This window comes from Diceros bicornis, chromosome 23 (assembly GCF_020826845.1).
Source record: "Diceros bicornis minor isolate mBicDic1 chromosome 23, mDicBic1.mat.cur, whole genome shotgun sequence".
Taxonomy (NCBI): domain Eukaryota; kingdom Metazoa; phylum Chordata; class Mammalia; order Perissodactyla; family Rhinocerotidae; genus Diceros; species Diceros bicornis.
In genome coordinates, this window is record NC_080762.1 from 6921609 (window position 1) to 6949325 (window position 27717).

Below are 27717 nucleotides of genomic sequence, written 5' to 3' on the forward strand. Positions count from 1 at the left end.
ATGCAGAGTTAACCTGCTGGCAGTGAAGACCTCTCTGATTTGTGACTGTTGACCCCCTCAGTGTCAGCTGTGTGCTTTTTCGTATAGTACCTGCGCAGTAAATCCTAGCTGAACACAGGGTGGGAGCGGGGTGAGCGGTGACCGAGTCTACATTTTTCATCTCTTTTGCTATTTAGAAAAGTCCAATTATATTTTATGCTGGGTTTTCTAATGGCGTGAGAAATGTAAAACATGGAACCGTAGTAAAGAGCTTCCTTAGTTTTCCTTTACCTCAGATGTGAAGTAAACTTTCCCAGGCTGAACTTCTCTAATATGGGCCAGAAAACCCATGTGTGTGAGCGGTGAGCTTGAGTGCTTTGACTTCTCGCGCCAGACCTCTGGATAGCCTTGGGGCAGCTATTCTTCTGTTGTTGTTTACTTATTCGAAAGTAAATTGTGTGAAGATGTGGACAGTAAACTCAATAAATGCTTTTTCTGTTTCTTTGGTGATTGTCTCACAGGCTGTGTCACGCTGGTGTTGAGCGGCACTCAAGGCCACCACAGACCCACCGAGGAAACAGATCCAACAAGAAGGCCGTTTCTTCCTGCTGCTTCCATAGCCACTTTCTCATAAATAGTAACAATTAGATGTGCTTTGGAGGTGCTAAGTGATAAACAATAATGTGAAATCTCTTTGATACTGTTTTGTTTATGGAGATGAAAGATGGTCTGGCTTATTATCGGTTAAAACAGCAGTGAATGGAAGCTTGTTTGCAATTAGCGCTTGCTCCCGGTGCATTTTATCTATTTAAATTGGAAAGATTACCTAAAATAACAAGGTGTGCCTTTTGTACTTAGATACAGGCAAGCGAGGTCTCTTTACCTGCTAGACATGTAGGAGTTTTCCTTTGAATTTTTAATTTGGATTCCTTGGTTTCCCTTCGAGGTTTCTTCCCAGTATAATCTATAGGAATTATTTTGCTGGAATAATTTACTATACCTTTGAAAAGGAGTTCTGAACTTGAACATATTTTAAATTAGTGTTGGTGTTGGGCTCTATTCTTGAGATTATTTTTTGTTAAATCAATGTAGTGGTGTGTATGGTTGAATCGAGGTTCCTTTGCTTATCATTTTTGTCTGTGTGGTTGTTAGACAGTGTCTGATATCGTACCCTGTGGAGAAGTGGCCTTTGTGTCATTATTGGAACTTGTTTGAGGTTGCAAGTCATTTTTGGAGACAGAAAATGTTCCCTGGAAAATACTGGGCTGGTTTTCCTCTTCAGTCTGTGCGTTGGGAGCTTGGTTCACCAGATTGAATTCTGGCGTTTGCCTCCCGGGCAGGGCCCAGTCCAGCTTCATTTTGCGAGTAACTGCAGATGCTCTCTGCCATTTGGGCTTCTTTATTTGTTGTTTTTTTTTTTAAATAAATGACCCGTCTGAAATTATAAGCCAAATGGCAAACAAAGGAATTCCTGGTTTTCAAGTTTCTTCTAACTTTGCATTCAAAAGGCAATTTCAGCTTTATTTTTAGAAATTAAATATGTTACAGCTGTTGAGTCATTTACTAGCTCCTGCCCTCACCTCTGCTTCAGTAATTGAAGGAGAAAAATATAGATTGGTTTTGTATGCTTGAATTTGAAAAGCGGAGAGGAACTTCAACTTCATCTTTGTGGGTTGCCAGAATACCTTTATGTGATCCTTAAGACTGTAGAAAAATCCCGGATTCAAAGGGAAGATTTGAGGTTTTTTTTTAAATCAAGAGGCAGAGGTACCTTTTGAAACCTGACAGGTTGAGAATAGTGGGAAGCCAGGGACAGCGAAGCGGCAGGAAGTCGCTTCATGTGCTGCCTATTGCATCCTGGACTATTTGGATAAAACAGAAACAGCTGTGATGCCCAAGGCCCTATAAATTTCAAATGCGGGTGTGAAGTGCCGGGTAGCTGCTTTAATGCCGAGCTTTGTCTGCAGTTCTTTAGTGACTTGCTTTCAGTTTTCTTCACAAAAATGCAAAACATTTGGGGCCCTTTCATATTGCTAAATGAAAAATTGCATGCGTTTGGCTCCATGAAGCAAGTAGCCTTGAGAGATGGGCCTGCCTAGAAATTGACTACATTTTTGTGGGAGAACGGGTGAAAAGGGCAGTTTCCTGTGTTGCTGCCAAAAGGTCTGAACAATTTGTAGTAGCTTGTGGCTAGAAAACAACTTCTGTGAGGCAAAAACAGCACTTGCAAACTGGCTCTGGTATGTGTGAGAAAATGTTCTTCTTTGCTACTCGATTGTGAGGCTTTGTAGAAAGTTTAGGTGGTGAATTTTTAAATTTAGCCGCTTTAGAGGGTGTTTTGGTTGATTTGGACAAAACCCTGGGGAAATAGTTGGAGTTAGCACAAGTAGTGTATAACGTGGTACTTGAAAAGAGCAGCGTTTTTATTTTGCTTTTGTTGTAACCATGGACTTGGATGGTGATCCATTTTCTCCTGCCTTAGAAAAGTGCAGGTAAATCTTGGCATCTAAGGTGTGTGTTTTTACAGGAATGGGTTGTTTCAGTTAACTTGTTAGAAGGGTGTTTTCTTAGTTCACTTGGGCATTGTGTTCCATTTTGTATTAGAAATATGTTTATAAAATATATATATGTGAAACGACTGGTAGATCCCACTCAATGGTACTTCCAGCGGGCAGGCACCATGCTGACGTCCCTGTACCGTTATGTTGTCCCCTTCTCTGGATGAGGGAAACGGCTTAGAGAGGGTCCGTGTCACGGACCTAGAAAATGGTTGGCGCTTGCTGGCTTTTGTAGTCTGGTCTCTGTGTTTCTAATTATTTCAAAATAATTACTGTGTTAGATATTCATTTTGTAGAATTAAAATCTGTTAAAGATTTTTTTTGGTAGAATGGGCTTGGATATGTGGAATGAAGATAGACTTGGTTTGATTTAATTTTAGCATTTTTAAAAATAGCGTTAGGCTGTTTTTCAGTGGCAGCTTCCACCACACCTGAGCATCTGTGTGCTGCACTTGTTACTTAAGTGTTCCAGACTTTGCTCGACCTTTTTGGCATTAATTTTGAGCACTCTCTTCTGTCGGGGATATCTGTTAGCTTTTCATTAAAATGCAGAAAATAGCTGGTTAAGACATAATCTTTTTCTTAATGTTTTGTCCAGTTCATCAACATCAGTTTCTTCTTTATTGTATGTTTGATAAATAGCGTGATGCTCACAGTCTGGCACAGTGGTTCTCAACTGGGGCGGGGGCGGGTGGGTGATTTTTGTCCCCCAGGGTACATTTGGCAATGTCTGCAGACATTTTTGATTGCCATGACGTGAGGGCGAGCTACTGGCATCCAGTGTGCAGAGGCCAGGGATGCTGCTGAACATCGTACAATGCACCGGACAGCTCCTCACCACAAAGAGTTATCTGGCCAGAATGTCAGTAGTGCAGAGGTTGAAAAACCCTAATCTAGCTAACATAGGACACAGACCAAATCTAATTAACTAGAAACTGTTTGTCTTCGTGAGATTTTTTTTTAATAACAAAAGAACTCAGTGGTAACTAGGCGAGTTTTTCTTCTCTATTCTAGAGGTGGAGGAAGAGGCTATCCATCTGTCTGCTCACCAGCCCTAAGCCAAATAACACAAGTTGACCTTACGCTAGATTCTTTCAGCTGCCTCCTGCTTTCATCCCCTATCCTGACTTAGAAGAGATCACATCTTAAACTGTTACCTGCCATTATCTTAGCCACGATTAATTGACTGCCTATTAAGAATGGTACATGAGGTGGCCGGCCCCGTAGCTTAGCGGTTAAGTGCGCGCGCTCAGCTACTGGCGGCCCGGGTTCGGATCCCGGGCGTGCACTGACGCACCGCTTGTCCGGTCATGCTGAGGCGAGTCCCACATACAGCAACTAGAAGGATGTGCAACTATGACATACAACTATCTACTGGGGCTTTGGGGAGAAAAAGGGGGAAAAAACAAAGGAGGAGGATTGGCAATAGATGTTAGCTCAGGGCCCGTCTTCCTCAGCAAAAAGAGGAGGATTGGCATGGATGTTAGCTCAGGGCTGATCTTCCTCACAAAAAAAAAAAAAAAAGAATGGTACATGAACTACCTTGCCTTGGAGTGGGAGAGAAGCAAAAGAATGAAAGAGACCCACCCAAGTTTTGACTGGGTTGAAGGTTGGTCCTAGTGTGCCTCTCATAATTATATTGAGTACCAGAGGAGGTGGTGTGAGTGATACAAGTAGGTCCACACATATCTAGAGTCAAGTGTTGATTAGCTTTGTAAAGTGAAAACTGAAATACAATGGATAAATGGAATTTTTAGATAATCTTAAAAGGAAGAAATCTCTGGGTCCAGTATCTATCAAATAGCTACTGTGTTAGTAGAGAAATTGACTGACTTTTGCATTTTATTACTCTGAGGTCTTGGGCCTGACCCTTGTGATTTTTGATTAAATGTTGAAAGTTGAAAGGAGCAGCTTGTGGTGGTGTCTTGACACCTTTGCACGTCCTTGGCTTCTGCACCTCCTTTCTCTGCTCCCTCCTCCCCCAGAGATGGCTCCAGCTTTATCTCTCTTTGTTCTCTGCTCTTATCCTCTTTTGCAGATTGCTTTATGAATTATCCTTTAATTCAGAGTGAATTGTAATCATCGGCTTCTTCCCCGTGTCCTTTACTAGGTTATGGTGTCCCAGCACAGTGCTGGGTACACAGTGGCCATTCCCTAAGTGTTAAGGGAATGAATGGTGGAGGAGGAGAAGCAGATATCTTAGCGATCTTAAAACTAAATAACAGAAAATGTTTGTTAGGGCATTTGAAAGTCAGGGTGCTGAGAAAGGAGCCCAAGTAAGTGAAGGTAGGAAGTGTCACGTTAGCATGACCATGTTGGTGTGGTTTGTGCACGTTTTTTTTTCATCTTGGCAGTCTGGGTGAGTGAGGCTGGTAGGCTGGCTCGTGGCGTTGGCCAGATCCGCCCAAGTGGTGCTCGTGTCTTCTACCCAAGGTTCCTCCAAGCTAATTTAACTTCCTCCTCTGAAGGGCTTGCAGCCTTTGCATATTCTGGAATATAATCTGCCTATTTGCTGGCATATGTAATTTCAGTCTGGATTTTCAACTGCGTTAGTCGTGTGTTCCCCCCTCCAGGAAGAGCTGAGTTTTAATAAAAGGGATAGAAACGACCCGAGAAGTCCTGCAGGATTTCCTGTGGCCCCCTCGTGTAGCACATTGACCATTATTGCCTCCTGGGACAGATATGCTTCTTTAGCCTTCACTTCTGCTGGCCCTTGAATTTCAAGAGACGTAACTTCATTTTACTCTGCGGTTTATTCTTTGCATTAATGTCACCATTAGTGTCCTGGGTTAGAGTAATAGCAACTCTATAATGCCTGTGTTTTATTTTTCTGTTGAATTAGATGAAAGCATTTATTAGACATTTTGATTCAAAATAGAGATTATCATGGGAAAAGCTGTTTCTTTCAGCAAAAGGCCCACCAGCAGGGCACCAGTGCTTATCACTGTGGCCATGTCACTGGACTTGTCCCTTGCAAATTGAACATGCCTGATTGCACAGGTGTTTGCATGGTTGAACAAATTATATTTGGACAATAAACCCTTATGCCCGACAGTGATTAGAGAGGCAGGGCAGAGTTGCACATGGACTACTTTGGTAAGAGAATTAGACAGAGACTATTACCAAACATTTTCATAAAAGAAGAGAAAACAAGAGTACATTTTGAGAGTAAATACACTTTTTCTTTTGCTCTTTAATGGTTAAGTGACCTTAAACTTATCAGTATTGGAAGTCAGCCTTGTACTGTGCAGATTGTTTTTATGAATGGCTCATAACTTTTGTTCATTTGTAACATTGAGTTTGTTAAACAATACCAGGTTTTCCTTACTGGAGGACAGCTGTAGCTAGATTGTGGCTGAGACCATAGGAAGATCTAATTTCCAGTGTCATAGATTTTTTGTGTGTAGTTGTTTTGCTTTATGTATAGGCGTGAAATCTATGTCCAGGAGAGTGGGGGTGTGGGGTTGACTAGGGAGCTGTTGTAGGATTTCTGGAGATCTCTAAGAGTCTGGTTCAAGTTTGTGAATTTAAATTGAGAAAAGTGATCATAGTTATTTTTACTTGGCTGCCTGGGTGCGAGTCTGCAGTAAGGCCCGAGTTAGCTGGAACTTGAGCAGGCGAATGTGCTGGAGACCGGAGTGGCTGGGAGTTAGGGTGTAATGGTGGCCTCTGGACACCATGCCCCTGAAGGAGGGTGATGAAGACAGGGCAGTGGGAAGGTGGTGGGGCACAGGCTGCTCACGGTCGAAGAATTGTTAGAGTTGGGGTTCAAGAGGGATTGAGCTGGAAAGACAGAAGATAACAGGGGTTCTGTTTTACATGAAATTGAGGTAATGGTGGGATTGTAGGTCTAGGGCAGGATTTTTCAAGAAATCTTTTAGGAAGGCCATGACTGGCATTTAGAAAACAGAATAAACAATAGGAGATTCAGGCCTTTCTCGCCTAGACAGAACCTTTATGTGAATTAAAAAAAGAAGACTTGCCCTTTGGGAAAAGCTTTCCATTAGCAATAATCGTGCCTTGGGGTAGACCTCATTGCTGCGATCCTGTGCTGTGCAGAGCTTCCCCTTTGGGAGGGGAGAGAACAAGAGCATGAGAGGAGAGGGGCCTCTTCTGGCTGAGGTGGTCTGCAGGCATGGGGCAGGCACCCTGGTTGGGGCAGGGCTGGGTTTTGCACTAACTGCCTAAGCTTAGGCTTTCGTCCTGGTCAGAGTGGATCACACAGAGTCATTTGAAAACTTTGTTTCCATTAAAACTGGGTGTGTTTACTGTGTATTTGTGAACTGGGTTGGGATGTAAATATTTTACTCTGGGTCACAGTTGGAAAAATTTGAAAGCCAGTGCTTGGGGTGTGACTGTGGGAATGGGTAACTGAGAGGGTGAGGAGGGCGAGATCTTCGGGATTTTCTTTTTGGGATTTTCTTTTTAAGTAGACACACACACACAGACACACACACACTTGTCTGCTCTGGGCCTTAGAGAAAGGAGTAGGGGTGTGGGTAATACAACTGTTTAGGTTTGGAATGATTATACATATGAAGGCTCAGGATTCAGCTCCTCACCCCCAGTGAAGACTTTTAAACGTTGGGTGGTGGGGAAAAGTGTCGCCCAGATATTGGTTGTGCTTCTGGCTCATCACTGGGTGTCTGCAGCTTCGCTGTCAGACTGAGGGAAATCGATGGGAAAAATGCTGGTCTGGGTCGTCTAAGATCCTGTGATGCTGTAAAAGCTGGGTGGGGAGAGGGGACTTTTGATGTGCTTTGGGTCATAGGGAGAGCTTTCTGCGACTTAGACAATTATGGGTTGACCACAAAGCACATAATCAGCAATAGATAATTGAAAATTAAGTTTTAGAGGATTATGACGGTAACAAAGCTCTGTAAAAGATCAAATAGGCACAGTTTTGGGAGTTGTGAGATATGTTCTAGCTTCTTCCTCCTTCTGTGGTCTTGATGATATAAAAAAAATTAGCATCAGCATTGAGTGTAATTTTGGCCTTGCCTTTAGAACGTTAGTAAAAGCAGACGTGTACTAGGACTTTCCTCCTCCATCTCCCATGGTGATGAGTGGTAAAGGCACGAGAGGAGGTTGTTAGGCCTTGTGTTGCTCCCTAGACTGAACTTGGGTGGTGGGGAGTCTGGGTTCCCTCACACTGGACCGTATTGGTCAGGTGTTGGCAGCGGGAGGCAGGAGGCTCCATTCTGTGGCTCTTAAAAAGAAGGGGCGGTGACCAGGGTGTTGTGGAGGGAGGAGTGGGGAGTTGGGGTCTGGGCGGAGGCCGGCGTCCCGGAGCCCTCAGTGCAGGCTCCCAGAGTTCCCGCCTCAGCCCCTTTTCAGGGGCCCGTCTCGGGGCTGCGGGAGTGGTGGGGCAGGGAGTCTTCACTGACTGTCCAGCACCAATGGAGGGTGGCAGACAGGGTCATCTCCCACTGCTCTTCCTGGGAGCAACCGCTTTAGTTCAAACTCCTGCTTATCGTGTGTTTTCCTTAGAAGTGTTGTTAAAATTTAGAAGTAAGTGTTCAGTACCTTCAGCTGCGTTATAGATTAATTAGACCTTCTTAAGTAGGCTTAGGGAGTTAGTACTCGCCCTAATGACTGTTTCTGTGGGGAAAAATAATAATAATAGCTTACATTCATTGAGTGTTACTTTGTGTCAGAGACCGTCATTCTACATTAATTTATCTGTATGGTTAGCCGGTGTTACATTTCCTTCCCCTCATCCCCTAGAATGAGGATCGACTTCACTTTTGTAGTCCCCATCTCACTCCCCCGTGTGCCCACCCCTTTCCCAACCAGCCCTTGCTTCCTCTGGGGTTGGGCTTTATGGATGGTTCTTTTTTTCAAACCAGTGACTCCAAATCAGGCTTTTGGAACACAGATATCAGAGTCGGGGTCTGCCAACAAAACAGGCAGGCCTGGAGGATTGGTCCTTCAGGCTGCCAGATAGTAAATAAAGGTTTCCAGCAGCTGAAGTCGGGTCTTCCAAGGATGGTTCTAACGTATGTGATGCTGTGCTCTATAAAGAGTTTAAAGGTGAAAAGTTGCACGTACAGGGCTTCCCAAGCAGAGCACAGTTAGGGGTGACTGAGGTTTTCTGGGGCCAGGAAGGACTGGGTTTTTATGTTCAATAGCATTGAGTGGGCTGAGAGACTCCAGCCGCAGCTGCATTCCAGAGCCCGTCCAGAGCCATGGCTGGTAATGACATCACCGCCATAGGTGCCAAATGGTTCGATTTTTCCGATATAGCCTGCCTGTGCTTTTTTTTTTTTTAATAGGACGTTTAAGTAATGCTGTGAGATTATGTTCGAAAATAAGTATGAAATCCAACTCTGGGTGTGTGTGTGGAGGTGGGGAGATGAAAATACAGTGCTTTTTGAAAACCACACAGCCCCAAAAATTCCAGTTTTAGGTTACTTGCGTTCAGTCACTCCCAGGAGATTTTTGTGGGGAGGGGTGGGGACGGAAGAGGGGATTCAGACTAGATGAGAAAAGGAGCTGTGGAAAAACAGAGTTGAGGGGTGTCCCCCTCTCCCTCCCCCTAATTGAAGACCCGACTGTTGTGTTTCTAAGGGAACTTTTATTTCCTAGAGGCTGAAGAGCTGTGATTCCAAATATCAAGCTTGGATTCAAGGGATTGGATCTTTTTATGATAAATTTATATGTTTGTTGAATAAAATTTGGAATACAGAGAAACATGAATAATAAAAGCCAGCCTTATGTCCACTTAGAGATGTAATTATTATTAATATTTTGTTTTTATCCTTGTACCCTGCATTCGTAACTTATAGAATGAGTACTTCAGTAAATGCATATTTGCATACATTTCACAAAGTAGGGCTCCTACTGTATGTTTTTTTTTTTTAATGTGTGTGTGAGGAAGATTAGCCCTGAGCTAACATCCGTTGCCAATCTTCCTCTTTTTGCTGCGGAAGACTGGCCCTGGGCTAACGTCTGTGTGCATCTTCCTCTGCTTTACATGGGATGCCGCCACAGCATGGCCTGACAAGTGGTGTGTCGGTTCATGCCCAGGCTGCAGAAGCAGAGCGTGCACTTAACCACTATGCCATCAGGCCTGCCCCTGTATGTTTGGTTTTGATGTCTATTTTCATTCTACTTTATTTTGCCTACAGTTTGCCATGCCAAGTAATTTTTTTAAAAATGTAGAGTTTTAGAACTATGAGGTGCTTTAAGAGATAATTGGTCTTCCCTCTCTTTATTTTATAGATGAGGAAATTTAATAAAGTGAAGGTAAATGACTTGTTCAAAATGACTGGTACTTTTGGAACTGGAATTAGAACTGGAGACTTTTCACTCTGCTATTCTGCCCATGTCACTATTTACTGGGGAGAATTTGTGAAGTGTTATCCTCTGGGATAAATTAGACATCATTGCCCCAAAGAGTTAAATCCGTCCAACTATAACTTAGAGTAAGAAAAAAAGTGAAACACGGAGCCTACCCAGACACACCTGTGCAGTTAAATTAATTTGCGTCAAGTGATTTGGAGACGTTTGAAAACCGTTATGATATGGTTAGATTTCTGCTATTTTAGAGTTGATGTGAACCTGAAAGGAGTGGAGGTTAAAAATGTATGTTTTACATTTAGCATAAGCCGAAGCATATTTGAAGTTTTTGTTTTCCGCCACGTTAAAACCAATAAATCTCTTAAAACTTTTTAGCGGTTTTCCAAACTGTTAATTACCATCTCATATGCCAAATTTCTTTTACTCTGGAATATACTTGCCTTATTTTGCTGAGTGCCTATAGGAATTCTGAGCTGTGTAATTCCTTTGGCAGTTGCTCACAGCCCCATGGTATTTCTTCCACCGTTGTCTTGAAATTTGAGCGTTTTGTGCATGTCAGCTTTCCACGGGGTTGTGTGTGTTAGTCTAGGAGATGAGCTCCTCAAGGACGAGGATGTTATCTGTCCTCCCCTTCCTTCCTTCCTTCCTGCCTCTCTCTCCCCTCCGCTTTGCTTGTCTCCGTAGTACTAGCAGAGCACCGTGTAGGGTCTCATGTTATTACTCTGACTTGTTGAAAAGGTTCTGAGCACATCAGGGCGAACTAGGGAACATGGCCTCTTCCCTTCTCTCTGTGAGTTGATGGTCGTGCTGGTACCACATCTCAGGAATATCTCTGGAGAAAAAGCAAGTCTAGCGTGATTTGCACATTTTTTTGTTTTGGTGAACAGGTAATTAGATGTCCTTTTTGAGGCAATTGTTATGGATTCACATAACTTACGGGCACACGCAGCCTCAGACTCACCCTCACCCGTTTGACCTCTGTCAATCTGGAAGAAACTATGTAAAACAGCTGAAGTGACTTTGGTGCGATAGGAGGAATGTCTGAAAAATAGGTGATGCGGAATCCTAGTTTTTGTTTTTCTTGGAAAAATCCCTCCACAGGAAGTCTTCAGCATATTAAATTTTGCATTTGAAGGCTCACTGACTGTTTTGTTCATTTCTTGGCTTTCTGTATCTTGAGGGAAAACTGAAGGTGGAATGAGGGGAAATGAAGAAATTTAGTGTTGAAAATCTGAGGGTAGGGAGTGGGGAAGAAAGGAAATAACTTAATTGCTAGGATATATTTGTGGGTGGGGGAAGAAGGAAAGGGAGGAAGAATGGAAAGAGATCGAGAAATAAGGACAAATAGCCAAATATTAGGGTGGGGACAAAAATCTAAATGGCTTTTGGCAAAGATGGTTATACTTTTGGTTCTTTTGCAGAAGTTTTTCAAATGACTGGGTGGGTAGGGAACCTCCACTAGAGACGACAGCAGCGTAAGTGTTGGAGAAATATGATGGAAATAGCCTGAATGGCTAAAGTAGGAAGAAACAGAATTAAGAAAAATTTTTTTTTCCTGGCGGTGCTCTGCATTTCTTATAATGTCATACTTAACTTGTTCTCTAGTGTTGTATGAAAAAGTTCAGAATAATGTAAAAAAATCTCCTTTTTGATCAACTGCTTGCTTTTTATCTCTCTATAAGCTGCTTGCCTTAAAATAGGCATTGAACACCTCCCCATCTCCCAACTTGTTCACTGTGGAAAAGTGTCAGGACGTAGAAGATGTGATGCAGGAGACTGATTCCAGGAGCTGCAAGGAAAGCAGCCACACCACGGTATGGACCAAGCACATGTGTGATGTGTGTGCACACACGTATGTTCTTTTCCCTTAAAAAAGTGCATAGGGCCTGGCTCCGGTGGCAGAGTGGTTAAGTTCATGTGCTCTGCTTTGGCAGCCCAGAGTTCACGGGTTTCGATCCTGGGTGTGGACCTACACACGGCTCATCAAGCTGTACTGTGGCAGTGACCCACGTACAAAATAGAGGAAGATTGGCACAGATGTTAACACAGGGCCAATCTTCCTCACCAAAAAAAAAAGAGGAATATTGGCAACAGATGTTACCTCAGAGCCAGTCTTCCTCACCAAAAAAAAAAAGTGCATAGTTGTGATGTACTTGTGCAGAAAGTTTCATGTGTTGCTAGAGTGTGATCTTATTTCTCTCGAAATCTTTTTTAATTCATTGTATTTAAGTAATAATGGATCTGCATACTCTCTAGGCCTTTTGGAATTATTTTCCACCTATTTCTGTTTGGTTCTGGGAAAAGAGTAAAATAATTCAGGAATTAATTTTAGGGTTGGACAAGGAACTCCACTTCCCAAAGATATTTATGTTTACTGTTGGGGTCTAGTATCAGTGTTATTTCCTGACCCAGGGCTGGGCCACCTCTGACATAAGCGTTAGGAACTGAATTGTGTCAGCACTGCTCCTTAAGGCATTTATCCTAATCCATGCGTCCTTGGCGTGTGTGGTGCCAGTGAGCCAGGTGATAGCAGTGCTGGCAGACCGGGCTGCAGGTGTGAGTTCTGAGGAGGTCTGTGGTCACCCGGGGATCCATCACTGGTAAATGTGAGTTGGTTCTTTGGATGCTCTGTTTTGACAGCATAGGGGGTAGTGGTATTTATGTGATTTACAACGTCATTCTCCTAGAATGCAACGAATATTTGTGAATTCTGTCTCACAGGGGGCCGTTATGTAGGCAAAGTCACGAGTGGGTGATGGCCAGTGAGAAACCAGCCGCAGAGCTGCTTGAGGTGTGATCCAGATTTGGGTTGGCCAGGTTTCCTAGGAAGACAAGGAAATTGTATTTATATAGATATATCCTAAAAGTTCCGTGTAGCTGTTACACAGTTATATTTGAGTGTTCCAGAAGAATAAAATAGTGATTTCCTGTTTTATGCCTCAGTTCTGACAGCCACAGCTACTGCTCTCCTGGACGGGCACCCCTTCACTTTTCCAGCCAGTCCTCGTCCCTGCTTTCTGCTGTGGTTTCCGTACCATCTAAAGCCGTGAAAGGAAGAAGACCCTCCGCACCTTCCTCTGCTGAATGCTCTGCGTGAAGGAGAGATTATAGTAATGCCTGTAGTTAAAAAAAAACAAAACAGCCCCACTATTGTACATTTTCATAGTCGGTTTACACCTATAGGGAGTGAGAAGCTCAGCAGTGTGAGGTGCACTGGGAAAAGGAGATATCAAGAGGAAAGTGTGTTTAGAGAAATGAGCTCCATTTGAGAAACTGCTGAGGGGCAAATTCATTCAGAAACATGAGCTCATCACCTGGTTGATTTTAAACTTTTTTATTTATTTATTTTCCCCCCAAAGCCCCAGTAGTTAGTTGTATGTCATAGCTGCACATCCTTCTAGTTGCTGTATGTGGGACGCGGCCTCAGCATGGCCGGAGAAGCGGTGCGTCGGTGCGCACCCCGGATCCGAACCCGGGCCGCCAGTAGCGGAGCACGCGCACTCAACCGCTAAGCCACGGGGCCGGCCCCACCTGGTTGATTTTAACAAGTTAATGCAAATGAGAAATACTGGCAGATATCCTTTGCCAGGAGGTTAGGTTTCTGCCTTTTCTCAGGATATTCTAAAAAATATCTCAGTCACTTAGCTCAGTTTAAAATTGCTTCGATTTTATAGTATCTGTAATATAAAGGATTGGCTAAATTATTTTTTCAGGTGCCTCCCAGATCTAAAATTATGTGATTCAGGAGGACTGTGTATCCCAAAATATATTATTGTAGGACTTATTTCAGAGCCAGTTCTATTTTCTTCTTGCTTTTCTTAGAACTTAATTCCTTTTGGAAGATAATGACCCTTTAGGTCAGGCTTAACCTTATGAGAACCAGTCATGCAGGGTGAAGCTAGTAAATTCCACAGTCCTCATATTTTCCTAATGTGAATCTTGATGGCATGCGATCTCTCATTATAAATGTGCCAAAATGATATTTGTTCCATTAGAGTGCTGTTTAATTTAATACTAGGCTTACTTTATTGAATTGTTATGGTGATTATCTTGGATAATAGAAAAATAAGATTATGATGCCTGGAATTGTTTGAAAAAATAGGTGCACTGAGTTTCTTTTCTTAAAGGTGTTTTGTAACCTCATTTCTTTCTCCCCAAATATAGTAAGCATCACTTTGTGCAGAGGGGTGTGTTTTGTTGTGGAGGATACAGAGATGAGTAAGACAGACTTGTATAGTAGGGTGGGTGAGATGCAGACAAGGGGCCTATGCGGTAGAAAAGGGCTGCGCTCTGGAAGAGAGAGGAGGGGAGGTGGCATGGAGCTGGGAGAGGCAGGCAAGTCTTCACAAGGTCATAGCATGGGAGCTGGAATTTGCCCGATGGTGGAGGTGATGGTGGACATGTACTTGGCTGGCTGACTTGAGAAGGGGCTGGACGAGTGAGCCTGGAGACTTGAGCGGCCTTTTCTCCCTTCAGTGGTAGAGTTCATCATGGACAGTAGTGAGCAGAAAGGCCGGAAAGGAGAGTCCAGCCAGAGCCTGGAGGACTCTGCATTTCGGCTGGAAGAGTTTGGTTTCTTTCCTGCAGTTACTGAGGTTTTCCCAACAGGTGAATGATGTGATCAGAACTGGAGTTTAGGGGGATTAGTTGGGTGGAGAGTCAAAGCAGGGCTAACAAATAATTTATGAGAAACAAATAGTTATAAGGAAAATTTACCTGTTGGTAACTTATTTACTGGTTTTACTTTAATGAGTGTCTACTGTTTGTAATTATAACTGAAGTTTTATTCACAATACAGAAGTCATCAAATTGTTTTTTAGGGTACTATCTACTGAAGATAATTAAGTACATATGCTTCATAAAAGTGAGGCACAATCAGCTTAAGATCCTGATTATGATCTTTCTCCATCCAATGTATGCAGACATTTACTTTATTTTGTGCTTAATCGTGGCTCTTGGTATCCTCTGCTTCAGTTTTTTTCCTGAAGGCGTGTACTTAAGCCCTTCTCTCAACAGTGTTTTGAAAATGTTACTTGGTTGATTAAGAGTGGGTATATCTCGATTTCCCCTCCTCCCCCCAGTTTATTAAGCTTCTAGTTCCATTTCAGTATGCTGTTTTAGGAAAGTTCTTGTCCCATTTTTGACAGTAGTTTGTCTTTAATCCTTCTGAACGTTATTAGGTGTTGATAGTCTTGAAATTCAGAGTAAAAATACCTTGGAAAGAAAGTCAAAGTCTCATAGCTAGTAGTAAGTGAAGGAGTTGGAATTGAAACTCAGATCTGCCTGATATTGAGTCATTTTATATCTCTCAGCCTCAGTTTCCTTATCTGTAAAATGGAGGCATTGATAGAACATTTCTCACAGAGTGGTCACGAGAAACTAGATGAAATGATAACGTGCCGATTGCTCAGCGTAATGCTGGCATAGTTTGTTTATATGCTTTTAAACCTGAATTATAGAAGCACAGTGTTCATGAATCTAAAAAAGTTAGTTGATTCTATTGACGAGGTAAGTAATTTCGTTTTGAAATTTTTAGTTATAATTTTTCTTTTCAAATTTAATATTCAAAGTTACCCAATTTTTAAAACATGAAGCGCTCTTTGACTTTTGTGTATTATAGTGAGTGAAACTTGTATCCTCAATAGTTTCTTTTAATTCTTCGTTACAGACTCGTTCTCCACGTTCAGTTCTGTTCTGTGTTAGTTTTTACTGCCTCTCCCCTCCTGAAATACAGTAGTCCTGTCATCCTAGTGGAAATATTGTTCCCTTTGTTAGGGCCAGAGAAGTTCCTTTGTCGTTCCTTTGAGACATTCTGCAGATGCCATTTTGCGGTTCTGAAAAATATGTCCCTGTCCTCCTTGTGCTGTGTTAAGTTGTGCGTGTGTATGGCTTGGTATTTTAATGAAGTTGTAGTGAAAACTTGACAGTGACACTTCTCATGTGATAACAAAACAAAGAAAGGCTCTCTGGATCGAATGTGGATGTGTGTCCTCGTCTCTCCATAGAGCTGTGTGGTCCGAAAGCAGATCCCTCCTGCACTTAGATATGACCTCAGTGTTTGATGCTTTTTGACTGACTTCATAGGAAACTGTTAAAACAACGTCTTCTGAGCAGGAACTGTAAGCCTTTTGTTGATGTGTATTGCTTTTTGAAGCTCTCTTAATTTATATGTTCTTAATAGCATTTTAAGTGGCAAGTATACATTCTAATTTGCTAAGTGGCTTTAATCCTTGTATTAAGAAGTGGGGGCAAAAATCTCTTGGGAAATTGCCCTGATAAAATCCAGGAAATTCCTTTCATTCTTTTAAATCCAGTTAAAATCTGACTTTAATGCCCCTGATGTAACAGTGTCTAAGCTTGTGCTTCTTAGAGTCCAGTAATTTCTTGCCATCTAGTGCCAAGCTCAAAGAGGAAGAGTCTGAATGTACCTCTCTGTTTTAGGAAAATCTGTACCACATAGCCTGGTAGCAGTTTATTATAACTTTGCTGGACTTAGTCATCCTGTTTTGTACTGCCTTTAAAACTGCTGAAGAAGGAGTATAGAAATAAAGGGAGAAAATGTCATATTTTTTGTTTTAATGGACTTTAAGAAAAAAATTTGAATAGGTTAATTACAATAATAACATTCAGTGAAGAAAACTTGGTAATATAGAAAAATACAAATCAATAAAGCAAAATTTTCCGTTAACGAACAACCATTGTTACCATTTTGGCTGAGTGTTTCCAGTCTTTTATCTGTGAATTATGTACACATGGGTTAAAACAACAACATTATCCTTTTAAACCCGTTTATTTTCTCTTGGCAAAATAAAGCAAACGTGTCTGTAAATTCTTAAAATAGTAGTACTTAATTTGGGAAATGTTAATCCACGGGGCATTCATTCATTAGACGGACTCACTGGAAAATTCTCAATTAGTAGAAAGTGTGTACATTTGTTGCCTGAAGACATATGTGTGAGAAAGGGATAGGCTAATCATTTTGGATGTTTTCCAGGGTCATAAAAGCATAACAAGTCTATATTAGAATTGTTAAGAAGCCTTGTGAAAGAAATAAAGATCTGATCACATAAGCCCTGGCTCGTCCTAGACAGCTGGCTCACTGATTTCCCACAAGTGCTGATTCTGCTGTGGCCTGACCCCTGTCATCTGGGGCAGAGGTACACAGGGATTACAGTGTTTGTATATGTCTAGCCATCAGCTGGACTTGTTTTATAGGAGGATACCAAGCGCTGTGTCATGCCATTCCATCTGTTTCTTTTCAAGATAAATGTACAATTGGTACAGGACAGATCCTGTTACAATAAACTCCATGGCAGAAATAAACTTTTTCTTTCTGTGGATATTCCTATATAAATATGGGTCAAAGTGGGAGGAAACCCTCCCCAGGGTATTGGTGGATACTGGGACCAGTCCTTCTCCAGGAGAGAAGAAGTAGCTCAAGCCCCATTCTCGTTACTCTGGCGTCCAAGAGGAAGAATATTTACTTTTGATATAGAGATAGTAAGACAGCAAAAACAAATTTCGTTGTTATAACTATGTTGTTTTGTTGGTTCATTCAACATTTATTGAATTTAGATGTTCTAGTATGGTTAACGTGGAATTTTAGGGGATAGTGAGGGGAGATAAAAAGAGATTGAGGAGGAGGATGTGAGATATCCAAATTATGGCTGAACCCAAAGGGCTTGAATAGAACTAGTCAAAATCATAAGACTACGGTGGAAGGAAAAGATCAGGGAGATGGGGACAGAGGGGAAGTTAGGTATGGCAGCTAAGTTGATTGTTATGAGTGCTACCTTTCACCCCTTTTGCCTGATATATATGTATGTACACACACATTTCTATACATTTAAGTATAGTGTATAAATGTGTGTATCCTTTCAGTTCAGCTTTCATAGGTACAGCCACAGATACAGCCCTTCCCTCACCCAGGGCAGACCATGCCAAGTCCTGTTGACTTACTGCATCTAGAGGCAATTCTTGTCTCATAGAACCCGGTCTACTGGTGATGTTCCTTCCTCTGGTTCCCTTTTCATCCAGCCTGTATTCAGTGGTCAGCTCCATTGTTCAGGTTTCCCCCAGGACGGTGCCCTGCTCTGTCTTGTCCTGTTGTGTAGCCATAAATCATCTTCTGTAGGTTATCAGTTGTGTGGTTCTGTTACCAGACCAAGTGGGCTCGCCTCCTGGTGAGTTAAATAAGACTCGACACCAGTGGAAGTTGTCTCACAAAGTCAAGTGTGTTTGTAGCTAATAGGAGGCCATGAGGAATCATTTCCTAAGTCATGGCATCCCTGAACAAAGGGAAGCAGGAACTTTTATTTGGGTTGGGGAATGAATATTCAAAAGGAAGAGGGCGGGTGTTCATTTGCACAGGCTCAGTTGGAGAACATGCTTCCACATAATGAGGCCTAAGCTCCTCCTGGAGAGATCTTTGCATTAAAAATAAGGCAAAGGTCATAGGCGTAGCTCTTGTGGTGAGGCTTGGTCAGTTTCAGGATGGCTGGTGGTTACATCTCCCCTGAGTTTCACACTTGGTCAGTTTCAGGATGGTTGGTGGTTACATATCCTTAACATACAAAGGAAAAGAAACTACTTGGAAAAAAAAAGTTAATTGCTTCCAAATGCACCTTTGCGTTTCCCGAGGCACCTAGTGCGTGAGGGTTCATGGGATACACTATTAGGTAAGTAAGAGCAGTGATTGCTCTGGGCGTAGCTTGTGCTTGAAGTGTGATTCCTGGTCAGATCTTACTGCCCCTGGTTCTGTCCACCAGCAGGGTTGCCTTCACCCACCATGTCTGTCGCAGGACCGCCTCAGACAAGGGGCTGTGTTACTCTCAGCCCATGTTAGTCTGACTCCCTTGGCATCCTGCTCACTCTGCCAGTGGGTATTGCTGGAGTGGTAGGGACTCCCTGCTGGCTTGGTTTGCCGTCTACCAGACTTCTCTTCACAGCCTTGTGATTTGGGAGTATGTGTGTGTACCATAAACTCACAAATAACTTGATTGGGCTCCCTCTAACCTCACGTTTTATTCTGGATATCTTGTGGCTTAAAAGTCAGTAACGGAGCTATTGTTAGATTTGGTCATAAACTGCCTATTTTTAACCTTATACCTGGAAGCTTGGGTTGGATTTTTTTCCCCCAGTTTAGACACGGGAAGTAGAGAGTCTAGACAGAGAAGAGTCAGCATTAATGGGGACCCGGAAGCATGAAGATTCATTTCGTGTTGAGGAGGCTGGCATGGCTGGAGTTCAGGGTGTGAGAGGGAGAAGATGGGTAGCAGAAGGTCAGCTGCAAATCTGGGTTGGAGCCCGCTAGTGCTGAACCAGGAGGTTATACTCAGGAGTTGGCCTCCGTTCTCCCTGCAGAGCCACTGGAAGACTTTTAAAAATTAGTTTTTTGAAAGAAGAGACATAATTACAAATATCTGTGTTTTAGAAATATTACATGCCAGATTTTATGGAGAATTACCTGATTTCCCTGAGTATCTGTTCTGGTGAATTTTTTTTTAATTGTCAGTTAAAGGAGTCTGCCCCAGGAAGCCGATTTTGTATTTCTTTTATTTATAGCTTCTAGGTGACATTTCCAACTCCAATAGCACTTTTTGTATTTCTCTCTGTGCAGTAAAATCTAGCGCTATGAATTCTCCTTTTTGTGTGGTATTTATTATAAAGTTGACTAGGATCAAATATTTATTTAACTTAATTGTAATAGTAAATCTTATTGTTACCAATTAAGTACATTGTGTTTACTACGGAATAATAATCTGAAGTTTGGGAATACCGATTTGAGGAGGTATCCTTAGTATTTGTTGCTCTTTATTATGAGACAGATTTGTGCCCAGTTATGCTGTATGCCAGGCTGGGGATTCACAGATGAGTAAGAAGACCGAGCTGCTGATCAGTTCACAGTAGGACACATTGATACTAAGACTTTAAAAATGGTCATTTCAGCAGTAGAAATACTCACAGAGAAAGGACAACAGAGTGAGTCTGGATGGAGAGAGGAAAGGATTGGGAGTGCTGCCTGTATTGAGTCTGTTTTTTTGTTACTGGGATTTTGTTTGTAGCTGCATACTACTTAATGAATATGATCGAATCATTCATTCATTTGTCAAATGTTCCTGTGACTGCCTACTGTGTGCCAACTCCTTTATTAGGCCATGGGGGATGCAGATGTAAGGTTGCAGTCTTTGCCCCAGGAATGTGTTTGTTCACATGGAGACGCAGCCACTCAATAGCAAAGAGAGGCTTTCTGGGGACTGGGAATTGCCTCGCAAAACTGTGGATAAATAAATTTTACTGAATCATTTTGCTTAACATTTTTTGGAATCTTACCCTGTACCAAGTGTGAGAGAGGGAGAATCCTTTTGTAAATTACCTTTCTATTGTTCAAGAAATACTTGTTGAATGAATGTACCTTTTGTGTAGGAATAGGTTTTTATAAATTGGTATTAGTTCAAAAGAATATTTGCATTGTTTGCTGCTGGCTATCCCTTCATGGAAAGGATACTTTTCTTTCTTTCTTTTTTTAATTGCAATTTCCAGGAAGTATCACTGTCCTAGAGTTTCTGTCCAAGCACTTTTCTGAAGCCAATGGGTGGGTGTATGTTTAGATCCAAGAGAAACAAATTATAACCATGGATGTGAACTTTTCACGGTCTTCTCAAAATAAAAGCTTGAAAAAATATTTTTTATGCTTCTCTTTTGCAAAGACTAAATATCTTTTTCTAAAGAAGAATGAAACAAAGATAACATGTTAAGCATATTGGATTTTCATGTTATTTCCACTTTCCCTAGTAATTAGCACAACTCAAAATGTTCATTGAGAATTTGTGGCCATCATTTCAAATCTTAAAAATTGGTAGGAAGAAGTATATAAGTGGTGAAGTTCAAATAACATCGGACGTTGCTGTTTTAAGGAATATAGGCATTTTCGGAGTCAAGGAGCAAAAGTATTATAACATTAGATTTAGGAAGGCAAGCAAAATAAAATATGGACACTCAATAATAAGAGCTTTCTATTGTATGAAACAGAAATTAGACATGTTGAAAGTCTCTTAGCTTAAATTTATAGAATATGAATGCAGTTGGGAAGAGGTAAAGGCTTTGTAAGCTGTAAAGCCCCTGTAAATACGTACTTTGTTTAGCACACAGATTTCTTAAGCACCCCACTCACCCATATGACTGTTGTGTTTTGTGTGGGTGTGGAAGAGGACACAGCCTTAGAGGTGCGCGTTACTAACCTGGTAGAAGGGTGAAGTGGAAATAAGGGTAGAAAGGAACACTACAGCCATAAAATTGACGTCTTTTAGGTTCAAAGCTGCTAGTGTTTCCAAGTCATGGACTTTGAACCAAGATTGTACGGTTTAGTAACTAAAATTTGCTTGTATAATTAGGTTGTAAGCACCTTTGGGGTGTTTATTTATATTACCTAAGCATAGTGTATGGACCACATTTATTTGTAATATGCGTCCTTTTTCTAGACTTTTTTCCCCTCCCTCTTGCACTAAGCAAAGCACCTCATTTCTGTTGTCTAGAGCCGTCTCTTTCATCGCAATTCATTCTGTGCATCACAATTTGCTTCTTCATACCATTTCGCTTTTCTCAGTCCTTGTATTTAAAGTAGATTTCTTATGCACAGCATAGAATTGGGTCTTGCTTTTAACCCAATCTGACAATCTGTCTTTTAATTGGTACATTTAGGCCATTTACATTTAATGTAGTTACTGGTGATGTTGGGTACCATATTGCTGTTTTTCTATTTGTCCCATCTCTCTCTGTTTCTTTTTATGTCTTCCTCTGGATTAATTGAGTTTTTCTCTGATTCTGTTTTATCTCCACTATTGGGTTATTGGTTATACCTCTTTGTTTTGTTACCCGATTTAAATTGAACTCATTGACTTGTCTCCAAACCCCCCTAACTCCTCCTTTGTTAACTATTTCAGTGAGTGGCTTTGCTGTTGGATTAATTGCTCTCTCTTTATCTTTGCTTTCTGTCTCTCTCCTTTAACTCTCATTGTCATTGGATTCTTACTATTCTACTAATTAAATGTTTCTTGAATTTATCCACTTCATTCCTCTGACACCTTCCACATTCAGGTATTGTATCCTGCATAAAGCTGAGCTCTCTTGGTCTAGTTTTAACTTTGGGACCCAAAGAAACACAAGTCTCAACATTGACAAAGAATTGACAGATCATTTGTGTTTTTACTCTGGTCTTTTGAAAAACAAAATAAGTGGTTTCATTATAAGAGCAAAACTTAAAAAGAATTCTTTTCATCAGTTTATGAATTTTTCTGATTCTTTCTCATCACAGAGTAGAGCAGCCCTCAGACTCTCTCCTTAAATCAATCTCCTCCCAAACAGTAAACACCAGCTCTCTCAAGTTTCAGCTTGAGTCTCTCCTGTATGTTCTTTATGGGTCTATTCTTTTCTTTAGTAACTCAGCCCATTCCACAATGGCTCAGTCAAGCTGCTTTCAAAATTGAAATTTCAATGGCAGAATTCTCTTTGGAGGAGAGGGAGCAGAGGCTACCCGTTTGTTAACATTTTATTTTGTTTTGTTTTACACGTTAGTACAGCTATCATTTCTTGTCTGGATAAATGTCATGTTCTGTCTGGTTTTCCTGCTTTTCTCTAGTTTTTCTTTAATCTTGTCTTCATATTTACTCAGAGTAGTAAAGTTTTTTAGTTCTGTGCTTAAAATTCTTTCCTGTCACCACTTTGCTTTTCAGGAGAGCCCCAAACTTTTTAACTAGCTTTCACCTTATAACATTCTTGATGTTCTAGATTTTAACTTACTAGTCGGGTTTCCCTGCTCATCTGTCAGGTTTTCTCTCATCTCTAGACTCTGGTATGTGTTGCCAGGCGTATTCTACTCTCGGGTCTCAATGTAGATACAACTTCTCTGGATAGCCTTCCTTCTATGGTTCTTTCTGCCACTGGCCCCCTCCTCTTTGTTAGCTGTACCTTCTCTGTGCTCTTCTGAATAACCTCCACTCTCGCCGGTTGACTCTTTACTTGCCTTTTGCCCCTGTCAGGTTATAAGCTCCACAGAGGCAGTTGTCACATCTGTGTTCACAATTGTCTGGCACTTAATGGGCTCTCAATAATTGTTTGCTGAATGAACAGACCATTACCGAGTGGTCTGCTGTTGGGCCTCCTGTCTTTCCTTCTCAGCACTTATCCTGCCCTCTGAGCTGGTGTGTAGCCGGTGTTCCTTTGGTGGATTAGCCTGATACGGAGACTTCCTTCTGAATATTTTCTCATTTAAACACACATAGGTGACTCTGTACCTGCTTGAGTAGGTAGATTCCATCTACCGTGTTTAATTTTTATATTGCCTTGATCTCTATTCTTGTTATGCAGAGTTTTATCTAGTTCTAGCCCCTTTGGATGCACTGCCAGTCAAATAGTCCTCTTTTTTTTTTTTTGAGGAAATCCTGGCTTTTAAGATGCTGTTTCTCTATTATTGTATTACCAAAGCTTTCAAGAATAGTCACTTGTTTGGAAATAAGGTAAAAGATTAATAATAGTAACAAATGCTAGAATTAGGATCATTCTCTCTGACTTCTGGGGTGACTTCCAAATCATCATCTCTTTCTTTGATTTCTATAATCCTCTCCAAGAACTTAGATGTCACATCATCACTTCAAACTCAGTGTACCTAAAAGTTCCAAAGTCTTGCAGCTTCACCCACTCTTCTGGGCTTGAAACCTTGGCATTATTTTTTAGTTATGCCTCTTCTTTATGCACCGTCTATTTAGACATCAACTTCTATGGATTTTTTTTCTCTGAAATTTATTTAGTATCAGTCCCTTATTCATCATTACTACTGCTCCTTCCCCATGAGCCTATTTTTTTCCCCAGCTTTATTGAGCTGTGATTGACAAAACTGTAATATATTTGAAGTGTACAGCATGATGATTTGATAGATATATACATTGTGAAATGGTTCCCACAATCAGGGTAACACATCTGTAACCTCATATAGTTACATTTTTGGGGAGTGGAGGGAACGCTTAAGATCTACTCTCTTAGCAAATTTCAAGTATACAGTACTGTATTATTAACTATAGTCACCATGCTATACATTAGATCCTCAGAACTTACTCATCTCATAACTGAAGGTTTGTACCTTTTCACCAACATCTCCCCATTTCCCCCATTCACATGAGCCTTTTATATAGCCTTCCATTCAGACTGTCCCTGCTTCTACTGTCTCTCCTTTCCAATTCAGGGTCCCCAAATTTATCCTGGAGTAGCATTTAGCACTCATCCTGCTTGGCCACAGTCAGATGTTCAGGGAATTGGAACTAGTGTATGCTGCTGATTGGAACATCAAATAGTGCAGCCACTTTGGAAAACAGTGTGGTACTTCCTCACAAACCTTAACATAGAGTTATCATTTGACCTAGCTATTCCATTGCTAGGTATATATATGCCCAAGAGAAATGAAAACATACATCCACACTAAAAGTTGTACATGAATGTTCACAGTGACATTATTTATTCATAATAGCCAAAAAAGTAGAAACAACACAAATGCCCATCAGTGGGTGAACGGATAAACAAAATATGGTATAGCCGTAAAATGTAATATTATTTGGGCATACAAAGGAATGAAGTACTGATACATGCTACAACATAAATGAAACTTGACAATATTATGCTAAGTGAAAGAAGCCAGACAGAAAAGGCCATATATGATATGATTCTATTTAGGTAAAATGTCCAGAATAGTGACATCTAGAGAGACAGAAAGTAGATTAGTGGTTGCCTAAGGCTGGGAGTTTTGGGGAGTGATAGCTAAAGAGTACGAAGTTTCTTTCTTTAAAAAAGAAAAGTGATAAAATTCGCATAACGTAAAAGTCACTGTTTTAAAGTGTACAATTGGTGGTTTTTATTATATTCAAAATGGTGTGCAACCACGACCACCATCTCAGAACGTTTTCATCTCTCCAAAAGAAATCCTGTATCCCTTAAGCAGTCACTCCCCATTTCCCCTCCCCTCAGCACCTTCTGAACCTGCTGCACCATTTTACGTTCCCTCTAGCAGCAATGTGTGAGGGTTCTAATTTCTCCAAATCCTTGCCAACACTTGTTATTTTCTTTCTTTCGTTTTTTACAATAGCCATCCTAGTGGATTTGAAGACAGATCTCTATGTGGTCTTATTTCCATTTTCTAATGACTAATGACATTGAGCATCTTTTCCTGTGATGATTGGCCATTTGTATATCTTCTTTGGAGAAATGTTTGTTGTTGAGGTGTAAGAGTACATAGTATGTATTCTGCATACTACGTAACCTATTGGATATATGGTTTACAAATACTTTCTCCCATTCTGTGGTTTGTCTTTTCATTTTCTTGGTAGTGTCTTTAGATTCACAAATATTTTTAATTTTGATGAAGCCCAGTTCATCTGTTTTTTCTTTTGTTGCTTATGTTTTATGTGTCATATTTAAGAACGTGTTGTCAAATCCAGAGTCATGGAGATTTACACCTCTTCCCTTCAAAGAGTTTTATAGTTTTAGCTCCTACATTTTAGGTCTTTGATCCATTTTGAGTTAATTTTTGTATATGGTGTGAGGTAGAGTTTTGGAGTCATTCTTTTGCATGTCGATATCCAGTTGTCCCAGGACTGTTTGTTGAAAAGAGTATTCTTTCCTTGTTGAATGGACTTGGCACTCTTGTTGAAATCAGTTGGCTATAGATGTATGGGTTTATTACTGAATTCTCAATTCTATTCCACTGATCTATATATCTGTCTTTATGCTAGTACCACACTGTTTTGAATACTCAAGCTTTGTAGTAAGTTTTGAAATCAGGAAATGTAAATCCTTCCACTTTGTTCTTCTGTTTCGGGATTAGTTTGGCTATCTAGGGTCCCTTGAAATTCCATATGAATTTTAGGATTAGCCTGTTCATTTCTGCAAAAAAGGCAGTTGGAATTTTGATAGGGATTACATAGGGGTTACATTGAATTTGTCAATCAATTTGGGGATTATTGCTATTTTAACAATATTAAGTCTTTGAATCCATGATCATGGATTCATTTAGGTCTTCTTTGATTTCTTTGAACAATGTTTTATAACTTTAAGTGTACAAGTCTTGTGCTTCCTTGGTTAAATTTACTCCTATGTATTTTATTCCTTTTGATGCTAAGTGGAATTATTGTTTTTGGGGGTTGTTTATTGCTTATGTATAGAAATACAACTTGAGTTTGTATGTTGACCTTATATCCTGCAACTTTGCCAAACTCTTTCATTAGCTTTTTTTCTGGATTCTTTAAGATTTTGAATATACGTGATCATGTCATCTGTAAGTAGAAATAGTTCTTCCTTTCTTACATGGATGCTTTTTATTTATTTTTCTCCCCTAATTGCCCTGGCTTGAGCTTTAAGTACAAATAGAAGTGGTGAGAGAGGACTTCCTGTCTTGTTCCTGATCTTAGGGAGGAAGCTTTCAGTCTTTCGCTGTTAAGTATGATGTTACCTCTGGGTTTTTGTAGATGCCCTTTATCACATTGAGGAGGTTCCCTTCTATTTCTAGTTTGTTGAGCATTTTTATCGTGAAAAGATATTGGATTTTTATCAAATGCTTTTTGTGTCTATTGAGATGATCATGTTTTTTTTTTTCGATTAATATGATTTATTATATTGATTGAATTTCTTATGTTGAATCACACTTGTATTCCTGGAATAAATTCCACTTAGTCATGGCGTAAGATCCTTTTAGTATCTTGCTGGATTTGGTTTGCCAATATTTTGTTGAGGACTTTTGCCTGTATATTCATTAGGGATATCAATCTGTAGTTTTGTTTTTTTGTGATGTCTTTGATATCAGACTTCGTAGAATGAGTTAGAATGTTTGGGGTTTCTTTTTGGGTTGATGAAAATGTTCTAAAATTGCTTCTGGTATGGCTCCACAATTGGCAATACTAAAAACCATTGAATTGTACACTTAAAGTGTATGCCTTGTATAGTATCTCAATAAAGCTGTTACCAACAGAAGAAAAGAAAATCTTTAGGAGAGCTAGCCTATCTTCTTTAGCCCAAAGTCCTTATCCTGGCCTTTAAAGCCCTCAGCAATCTCTCCAGCTACCATATTTCAGCATTGCCTCTGGCTTATCTTTGTATGTGACTGATGCAGCGACAGTGGTCAACCCCCTGCCCCGCTCACCACTTCCTACTCCCCCAGGTCTCCCAGAACATCTTGTGCATCTTGCTGCTTCACCCTGCGCAAGGAAGGTTCCAGTCTTTGAATGTTCCTGTTCCTCTTTCCCACCAACGATAATCTACCCTCTCTTGCAAAGTTCTCTTCAAGCTTCTTCTATTTACCACTCTAGCCTGCAGTTATCTCTTAGTCCTAAACCCCTAAGTCTGATAATTATGTTATCTCACTTAAAAGAAAAAATTGTGTGGTATCTGGAATGTGGGAGTTTTCTTAAGAGGACAATGTAACAGAATATTTGAAATCAGAACTGTTGTAAGAAATCTAGTGTATGTATTATAGTACCCATAGGCATATACTTTTTTTATGCATTTATAGTTAACTCACAAATTTATAGGGATGACTTTTCATTTGCACTTCTCTGGTCTCCCCAAGTGGTTCTCAGTGCTTTGAAGAAAGGCATGATGTGCTATATCTAGCTATTAACATTATATGCCAGGTGTATATCTGTTGATGTATGTGTATGTGTTTGGAAGACAGAAAGATCCACAATTTTCTGTTGTGTTTCACAGTTTTCCTTATGTATTTATAAAAAACATTTTCAGGAAACTTTATTTTACTGGAGTAGAGACAGTTGAGTAAAGTCCTAATGTATAAAGTCCGCGTGCAAATGTGAGGCCTTGAGGAGGTGAGCCTGTTGGTGTAAAG

At 40.7% G+C, this 27717-nt stretch overlaps 1 protein-coding gene across 22 annotated transcripts in view; it reads left to right on the forward strand.

Moving 5' to 3' along the window:
- Nucleotides 1-27717, forward strand: part of EPB41L2 (erythrocyte membrane protein band 4.1 like 2) — a 220045-nt gene that overhangs the window by 46696 nt on the left and 145632 nt on the right. Inside the window, exon 1 of one of the 22 annotated variants that reach the window (XM_058566277.1) lies at nucleotides 11549-11653. The exons of 20 other annotated variants lie outside the window; for them this stretch is intronic. The gene's annotated coding sequence lies outside the window, so the exon portion shown is untranslated. Of the gene's footprint in view, nucleotides 1-11548; nucleotides 11654-12787; nucleotides 12950-27717 lie in introns of those variants that run through there. One more of the 22 variants, XM_058566275.1, reaches the window with a different exon arrangement.